Source organism: Neophocaena asiaeorientalis, unplaced genomic scaffold (assembly GCF_003031525.2).
Source record: "Neophocaena asiaeorientalis asiaeorientalis breed wild unplaced genomic scaffold, Neophocaena_asiaeorientalis_V1.1 scaffold265, whole genome shotgun sequence".
NCBI lineage: Eukaryota > Metazoa > Chordata > Mammalia > Artiodactyla > Phocoenidae > Neophocaena > Neophocaena asiaeorientalis.
This window is the reverse complement of record NW_020172172.1, coordinates 3068376-3076938: the sequence shown is the minus strand read 5'-3', so window position 1 is coordinate 3076938 and position 8563 is coordinate 3068376. Positions and strand designations below refer to the sequence as shown.

Below are 8563 nucleotides of genomic sequence, written 5' to 3'. Positions count from 1 at the left end.
TCTGTTCCAACAGTTGCATCAGATAAAATTCAATAGCTTCATAGGGAATTCGGTTCAAGTCCAGTATTTGGAGGGGAGAGGAGGGATTTAGCAGTAGGGTTCTTCAACCTATAGACGTCTGAGGATATCGGATTTTTCACACTGTCAAGTTACTTTTTTCCCCTCCCATTTAATTGAGTACATTTCCACAGTTTAGGAGCAGGTGGTAAAGCTGACTTAATGCGTTTCACGTTTTATGGTGAAAGGTGAAGCATGGCTAGCAGGTGATGGAACTGCAAATGTTCTGCATACTGATCAGATTCCACCTGATTCCTATCAAGCCTCAGTTGCCTCAGTTTGGGTTCCTTGTATGGGGTTGGGGTGCTAGTCCCAAATCAGCCTAATTTATCAGAATGTATATCGGTGTACTTAAACGTCTGGGGTTGTCAGGACTTATGTAATCAATTTGTTAATTTATAATCTTGTTATATGGCTCTCCAGATTTATAAAATCATTCCCTTAAGGAGATCTGTCTTCACCGTCTGCTTAAATATTTCTCTTGGAATTGGATTCCTGGAGAGAAATGTTCTGTACTAGTGGTGATTAAGCCATACTAATTAGACAAGTTTAAAAAAAAAATCATGTTGATTCTTTTGACTATCTAATTGTCTCTATTAGGAAAACAGGTGACATTCCCATTTTACAGAGCTAGAAATGAGAGAAATGACATTCCCAAGGTCACTTATTGAAGCAGTATGGTAATTGAAAGTAATTGAAAAGTTAACACAGGGGCACTGTGTTAACTTTTCTTACTACTCCATCTTTAAGGCTTTCCATGTAGGGAACTTTGACACCTTTATATTTTAAAAATTTGCACAGTTTTTATTTTCTTTTGTGCAGAAAAGTTACTCTCACCGTATTAATTTTTTTACTATTTTTAGTAAGTTTTTCTGTATTATTGCAGTAAGATCCATTTGTATAAAACATACAAGGACTCAGAAGTTATGTAATTTTTATTATTCTAGAACAGAAGTATAGATTGAGACTTTATGGGTCAAATGTAATCCCATAATCCTAAAATGAAGGCTTTCAAATGTCCTTATTAAAAGTGAAGGGTTTCAGATGTTTTTACTGGGCGCAGGAAATACTATTGGTCTAAACTTTACTATGGATGTTTCATATAGAAAGTGAAACCAAATAGAAAAAAAACTTTATTTTGGAGATACTGAGCAGCCCAGGTTCTAAGCACTGGTATAAATAAGGCTTGATTTCTCCCCTGTAGCAGCTTGTCTGAGCCTAAGAACTCATTACACAGCCCAGGAAGAAAAGGGTACAAGTACGCTTTCCACATGGTCAGAATTTTAGGAATTAAAAACATAGATGTGAGGAGCTCTGAAGACTTGGTTTTACTGCATGCCAGCTGTTTGCCTAACAACCAAGAGGTAGAATTTTTAGCTAAGATGCTTTTATAAGAAAACTAACTATTTAGAATATGGATACTTCCCAGTGTGCATGTATGTGCTGGTCAGCTCTTAGAGCAAGTTAGGTGGAAAAGTTGAGTGGTTTGTAGCAGTTTTGAAGGTAAACTAACCTATGATCATTTATTCATGGAGCCTTTGTCTACTTTTGGGGCCCTGGGTTAGAGGATAGCAGTAGAAAAGTGAATAAAAACTAGTTCCTGCCTTTACAGGCTATTGTATTTTTTGTTTTATTTATTTACTTATTTATTTATTTTTGGCTGCATTGGGTCTTCGTTGCAGTGATTGGAGACTGTTGCGGTGCGCGGACTTCTCACTGCAGTGGCTTCTCTTGTTGCGGAGCACGGGCTCTAGGCGTGCAGGCTTCAGTAGTTGTGGCACGCGGGCTCAGTAGTTGTGACTCACAGGCTCTAGAGTGCAGACTCAGTAGTTGTGGTGCACGGGCTTAGTTGCTCCGCGGCATGTGGGATCTTCCCGGATCAGGGCTCGAACCCGTGTCCCCTGCATTGGCAGGCGGAATCTTAACCACCGCGCCACCAGGGAAGTCCCAAGCTATTATAAATTATATTTACACCAAGGTAAATAATAACAGTAGGATCAAATGCTGTGGTGAGACATAGGCAAGAGCCCTGGGCAAGGAACAGTCTGACTCGGGAATGCTTCACAGAGAAGGTGATGGTTGAACCAGTCTTGAAGGATGGGTAGAGTTCCCAGGCAGAGAAAAGGGGAAAGGGCTCCAAGGGTTCAGGGAGGGTGAAAAGACAAGGTCAGGTGGTGGAGGAAGAACTTAGATCCAAGTGGGTGAAAGGGAGTTGAGGAGGTAGAGACAGGGTGCAGGTGTTTTTGATTTTTTTAAGACTATGGAAAGGAGGGGGGAGGAATGGGGCAGTACCTTTGGGGATGGAGGGGGACATGTTTTATTTTGTTTTCGTTTGGGAAGAGGCGGTGTACAACCTCTCGGACTTGATGGCCTCACAAGCGAGCACTGGAAGTGTGTTGTCTGTTCTGGATGATCTGGAGCTGCATTATTCACACTGCGGATTATTTCCTTATCTTGTTTTTCCGTGTATCTGCTTTGGGTTGAGGCCTTAGATCCTGTGGGAAACCATTTCTTGCTGGTGGTAGGGGAGGAACCTGACTAAAGAGGATTCCTGCTCTATCTTTCCTGAACATTTATTTCTCTGCTGTTACTTCCAGAGCCTCCTGAGATTCTGCTTTGGCACCTCCAGCGTTTGGCCTCTGCTCAGGTAGGCTCTTTCCTGACAAAGAAGGCCTTTCTCTCTCTCCTTCCTTGTTGTGTCCTATTCCCCAGACTGCTGCCATGTGACGACAGCAGTTACTTCAGAGTTGGAGGGCATTGGCTGCCCATGCACCATGATGTTTTAAGTTCTGGAGTGTCTCCAGGCTCCCAGCAAGATTGGGGGGAGGGGTGTCTGTCTGACTATCTAAACACATAACCCCTCAGCTACATGTTGGCCTGAAATGTGATGTTGATTATGAAATCAGTGCTCCAGAAATGTAGGTTACAGGACATGTAACTGGTCAAATCGTAGCCTCAGTGGGCCTCGGTTTCTCAGTTGTTGACATGCAGTTACCTTTCTCAAATCCAGAAGACTGTCAGCTCCTTGGAGCCAGAGACCCCTTCTTTGATTTCTGTATCCCCAGACCAGTGTAATGCTTCACACATGGTCAGTGTACCCAAGAAGTGTCCTGGCGAAGAAACTTTAAAAATCTGAACTTTAGTTTGTTGCCCATTAGTGGACACCATACCCATTTTATCCAAATGAGTTGGATTGAAATTGCTCTTCATTCATAGAATTCCAGAGCTAGAAGCGAATCTTCCACTCTACACTGCCATGCAGTAGATGCTCAAGAAGTGTTTGTTCCTGTCCTGAATTCCCTGTCTCAGTAAGTGACCCCACCTGCTACCACTCTCCACTAGTCATTCTAGATTGCCCTCTTGGCTTTGCCCCCTGTGCATTGAGTTCCTGGATTCTACTTGCTAAACGTGCCTCCTCCCATTACATCCTCGCCATCACCGCCCAGGTACAGGCTGCCCTCATTTTTAAGTCTTTAATCATTTATCTGGAGATATTTTCACTAGTCTCCTTACCTGTGTCCAAGCTCTAGTCTTGCCCTTCCAATCTGATGTTCACTTTGCTGCCAGAGTGGTTTAACTGTCATCTCTGATTGCCGTTCCCCTGCTCAGGATTCTTCCTTGGCTTCTTAGTGCCAGCTTTCATTTGTTCATTTAATAAAGTATACCTGTATATTTTGGGCAGATGCTATACTTGGCGGGCCCTGGGATGGAGAGCTGAATAAAACAGACGTGCGTCTTACACGGGCTGAATTTATCATGTAGTCTAGTGGGGGACACAGATTATTAATCACATAATCACACAAATAGTTATATAACCACAATTGTGATAAGGGCCATAATGGAAAAGGGCCTGGTGCTGAAAGAGAGCGTGGGGAGCTGGTGTGCAGGAGTGTGGGAGGGGAGGGAGAGGCTATGGTCAGGAAGGTGACCTTTACGCTGGGCCCTGAAGCATGGTTAAGGGCTAGCCAGATGTGAGGAATGTCAACTGATGTGCATAGGATACAAGGACCTTTGGGTATCTGGCCCTTACCTACCTGTCTAACCTTGTCTCTTACACTCTGCTCTGCATGGATTGCTGTCCCAGTCACACTAAGGCCTCTTTCCCACCATGGCCAATTTCAGTTCTTAGCTCAAACAAAAAAATTAATTTCTCTGAGATGCCTCCTGTGAACTCCTGAAGGCAGATTTAGGGGAAAGAACACCTCTTCCAACCTCCTTGTCCCTTTGAGAGGTGTAAATAATGTGGGGCAGCGGCCTTCCTATTATATCCAGTACAGGCATTTAGGGGCAGTTTCTTGGGCCAATAAGGGGTGAGGGTGCCGATATCAAACTAAGATGAGGAGGTAAGTATACAACCCCTCTAAAATATAAGACTCTCCTGAGACGGAAGCCATTTGTGAAAAGTTGGGGAAAAAATCCTGGGGTGATTTTGATCCCACTTACAACTTGCTAATATGTATTATCGCCTTTTGATTTCATAATAACTGTCCAAGGTGGTGATTATCTTTGTTTTATAGAAAAAGACATGCCTGTTGGCAGAAGTTGAGTAATTTGTTGGGCTCCATGTCCTGTGGTACTCTTTCTTTCTCTCTTTTTTTTTTTTTTTTTGTGGTACGCGGGCCTCTCACTGTTTAACTACAGGTTAAACAGTTCTCTCTTTATTGGTATAAAGCATTATGAGTACTACAGAAGACATTTAGAATGAGAATATTCAATCTACAGTTTCAAGGCTTGATTTTATGCTTTGTTCTCCTATTCTGTGAGCATTTGCTAATCCTCTTGTGAAAAATGCTTTTTCAGAAACAAATGGAGAGAATGTAATATGCAAAAGTACATTAAAATTGCAGCTTTGGTAAGGATAAATTTTTTTTTAAAATAAATTCATTTATTTTTGGCTGCTTTGGGTCTTCGTTGCTGTGCGCGGGCTTTCTCTAGTTGCGGCGAGCAGGGGCTACTCTTCGTTGCAGTGTGTGGGCTTCTCACTGCGGTGGCTTCTCTTGTTGTGGAGCACGGGCTCTAGGTACATCACAGGCTCCGGATGCGCAGGCTCAGCGGCCATGGCTCACGGGCCCAGCCGCTCCGTGGCATGTGGGATCTTCCCGGACTGGGGCACGAACCCGTGTCCCCTGCATCGGCAGGCGGACTCTCAACCACTGTGCCACCAGGGAAGCCCAGTCCCAACTTTTTAAAAGTAGAAAATAGAATCTTCCTAAATTGTACTTAAATTACTTGCTTGGTGTTGGCTATTCTGTGCCACTGGGGAGGACTCTTGCCATAACAAAATTGTATGCAAACTCTAAAGGTGAAGTTATTTTCAAGGTGCCATTCAATTTTTAGATGACCAATAATTACCTGTCTGTCTTTTGAATGGTTATTTGCCTGCAATTTCCTTTCTCAAAGAGCAGTTTCTAAACATTTCAAAAAGTTTTTAATGGAATTATTTATTTAACTTTAAAAAATGTTTTACTGTGCAAAACTTTCTGTTACAAGTTATGTGAATCTTTTTTTAATATTTATTTATTTATTTGGCTGTGCTGGGTCTCAGTTGCAGCATGTGGGATCTTTAGTTGCAGCACATGGGATCTAGTTCCCTGACCAGGGATTGAACCCGTGCCCCCTGCATTGGGAGTGTGGAGTCTTTGCCACTGGACCACCAGGGAAGTCCCTGGAATTATTAATTAATAATGTTTATTAGGTAAGTCTTTGGCAGTTTGGTGGCATTAGGGCATTTCCTCTTTTTAGTTGATTGCTGGGTCAGGTAACTCACATGGCATGTCAGAATTGGAGGAAAAACAGAAATGTCAAAATAGATTTATTTTAGTGCTGTTCTTTCCCAGGGAATTAGAAAGGCCTACATCAAAGGGGGAGGCATTGTATTATTTCAGGAAAAAATGCAGGGCCCAGGAGTCATTTAGGCAACTCTTACTTGGGCATAGGACTGGGGCATAGGAAGTCCTTATCCTATTTGACCCTGCTTTCTCGTCTGTTAAATGGGTATTATACTTCCATTGTATTCTTGGTCGTGAGGAATAAATTATATAACATATGTAAAGAATCCAGTGCATACATAGATTCCCAGTAGTTGAATTGTTTACTCTTTTTGAAACCTGCATTAAAACAAAACAGTGGGCAGTTGTGGCAGTAGAAGACATTTTTAAAACTTGAAAAGAGACAATGAAAAGAAAGGCCAACTGTAGTTTTGCTATAAGACTCATTTCTATATAAACGTATTTAGGTTAGTAATAGATTTTTAGGAAAGTAGTATGGGTAATAGTGAGAGAGATCTAGTAAGTCAAGACAAAAATTGGTGTTTATGGAACTTTAAAGTGAAGTGTTTTTAAGTTGGTTTAAATTTTCTAATGACCTTATTCTTATGTCGCTCGCATCTTAAAACCTAGAGTTTTTCTCTTCTTTTGAGGCCTCATATCAGCTCTGTGATGTGAAGCTCCTGTGCATTTTTAACTCTTTAATGGCACTTGAATTAACCTTAAGTATCATTCAAAGATAGATATGTGGTGAATTATTTAGTCTAGCAAGTTTTCCATTGATTTTGAGAAGCTAAGAGTTCATCACAGTTCCCTAAATGGTGAGCCACCCGGTAGTTTTCAAGATCAGTCTTCCTAACCCTATTAAACGTATCTCACTTCTACCCCACGGCCTAACTTCACGCACATTGGCGTTCTCCTTTCGGAAGCCATATGCACTTCTCTGCTACCTGTTTCCCCCACTGTCAGGAATGGTGTCCCACTGCTCCTGGTGAAGGGTAAGGCCTGATCTGTGGGTTGCCCCGTCCTTGGGGATCCTGCCTTTGGTATCCTCTGCTCTTTCTTTGATGGAGCTCACTGACGTTAACTTGTATAATTGATTGTCTTTTTATATGTAGATAACTTATTTGTAAGATTCTAAAGGACAGGGACTGTGTTGTGTTCTACACAATTAGGGCTCAAATGTTTGCTAATAAAAACAGACTCTGTTCCTGTTCCTTCCTCAGCCTGAAGAAATTGCATACTTTGTCCCTCAAGGGTGGTAGAATATTTCATTGAATATGTCTTGTTTGTTAAGATTACATAAATATGTATGTATATTTTCAGGGAAATTGGTTTACTTTATAAATCTCAATGGAAAAGTGAATTGAATGAATAATTATGTACAGAAATTCAAAATTTTAATAACGTCTGCCTTTCCTAGATTAAAAGGTAGCACACATCTGCTGTGAAAAATTTGAAAAGAAAAGAAAAGCATAAAGAGAAAGAAAAATACAATTTTTTTTTTTTTTGCGGTACACGGGCCTCTCACTGTTGCGGCCTCTCCCGTTGCGGAGCACGGGCTCCGGACGCGCAGGCTCAGCGGCCATGGCTCACGGGCCCAGCCGCTCCGCGGCATGTGGGATCTTCCCGGACTGGGGCACGAACCCGTGTCCCCTGCATCGGCAGGCAGACTCTCAACCACTGCGCCACCAGGGAAGCCCCAGAAAACTACAATTTTACCAATTAACATTTTGGTATTTTTAGTATATATGCAGACAAATTATATGCTTTTAAAGAAATTGGGATCCTATGGCCATGAAATTTGGTATGTGAATTTTTTTACTTAATATTTTATTGTGACAATTTCCCATGAGATCAAATAGCTTAAAAATATAGCAGCATAGTGTTAATGTTGGGTATACCATTTCCTTACTGTAGACCTTTCGGTTATTTCTGAGATAGATAGATATACTTTTTTTTTTGGCCACACCGTGTGGCATGTGGGGTTTTAGTTCCCTGACCAGGATTCGAACCCATACCCCCTGCAGTAGGGGCGCGGAGTCTTAACCACTGGACAGCCAGGAAAGTCCCTGATTTTTTTTTCTCTCATATATGAATATCACTGAACATTGTTGAATATAAATATTTGTTCATGTCTTTATTTCTTTAAGACATAAATCTAGTAGTAAGATTATTAAATCGAGGATATTAATTATTTTAAGGCTCTTGTTACAGGTATTGCCAAATTGCTTTTCAGAAAGGTAATTTGCAGTCCCAATAGTGTGAGAGAATCCCCGAATGATTCTGCCTTTTAAGTCAAAGTCAATGAAACGTTAGGTGCCAGTATTTTTGTTAATGGATCAATTTATTTTTCTTCTTTTCCAGCATTCTTTTTTGACCACTTTTTCATGACCATCTTTGTCACAATATCAGTGCGAGGGATGAAAAGACGATAGGGAGTTAACATGAGTTTTGACAGTATTAATAAAAGCTTTGGAAGAGAGATTTAGATTATTAAGTTTTTAAATTCTCCATAACTTCCAATTTATATTCTGTTTTCCTGGCAAAGGAGTAATTGTGGGTTGGCTTTATTTATTTTGGAGTAATTTCTACATACCAACTTGTGCTTAGGTCATTATTTATTATGTGGGCACTTTATACCAGGGCTGTCACCATACTAATTTTTTAAATCTCACTTTACCGTCAGGTAGAAATGGTGACATGCTTATTAACTTTTTTTTTTTTTTTTTTTTTTTTTT

The 8563-nt window shown here is 41.1% G+C and overlaps 1 protein-coding gene across 4 annotated transcripts in view; it reads left to right on the top strand.

Moving 5' to 3' along the window:
• The window catches only part of SNRK (SNF related kinase), a 131925-nt gene that overhangs the window by 70359 nt on the left and 53003 nt on the right, over positions 1 to 8563 (top strand). The window contains exons 1-2 of one of the 4 annotated variants that reach the window (XM_024756075.1): positions 2519 to 2704; positions 3274 to 3365. The exons of 1 other annotated variant lie outside the window; for it this stretch is intronic. The gene's annotated coding sequence lies outside the window, so the exon portion shown is untranslated. Of the gene's footprint in view, positions 1 to 2515; positions 2705 to 3273; positions 3366 to 8563 lie in introns of those variants that run through there. 2 more of the 4 variants (XM_024756069.1, XM_024756084.1) reach the window with 2 other exon arrangements.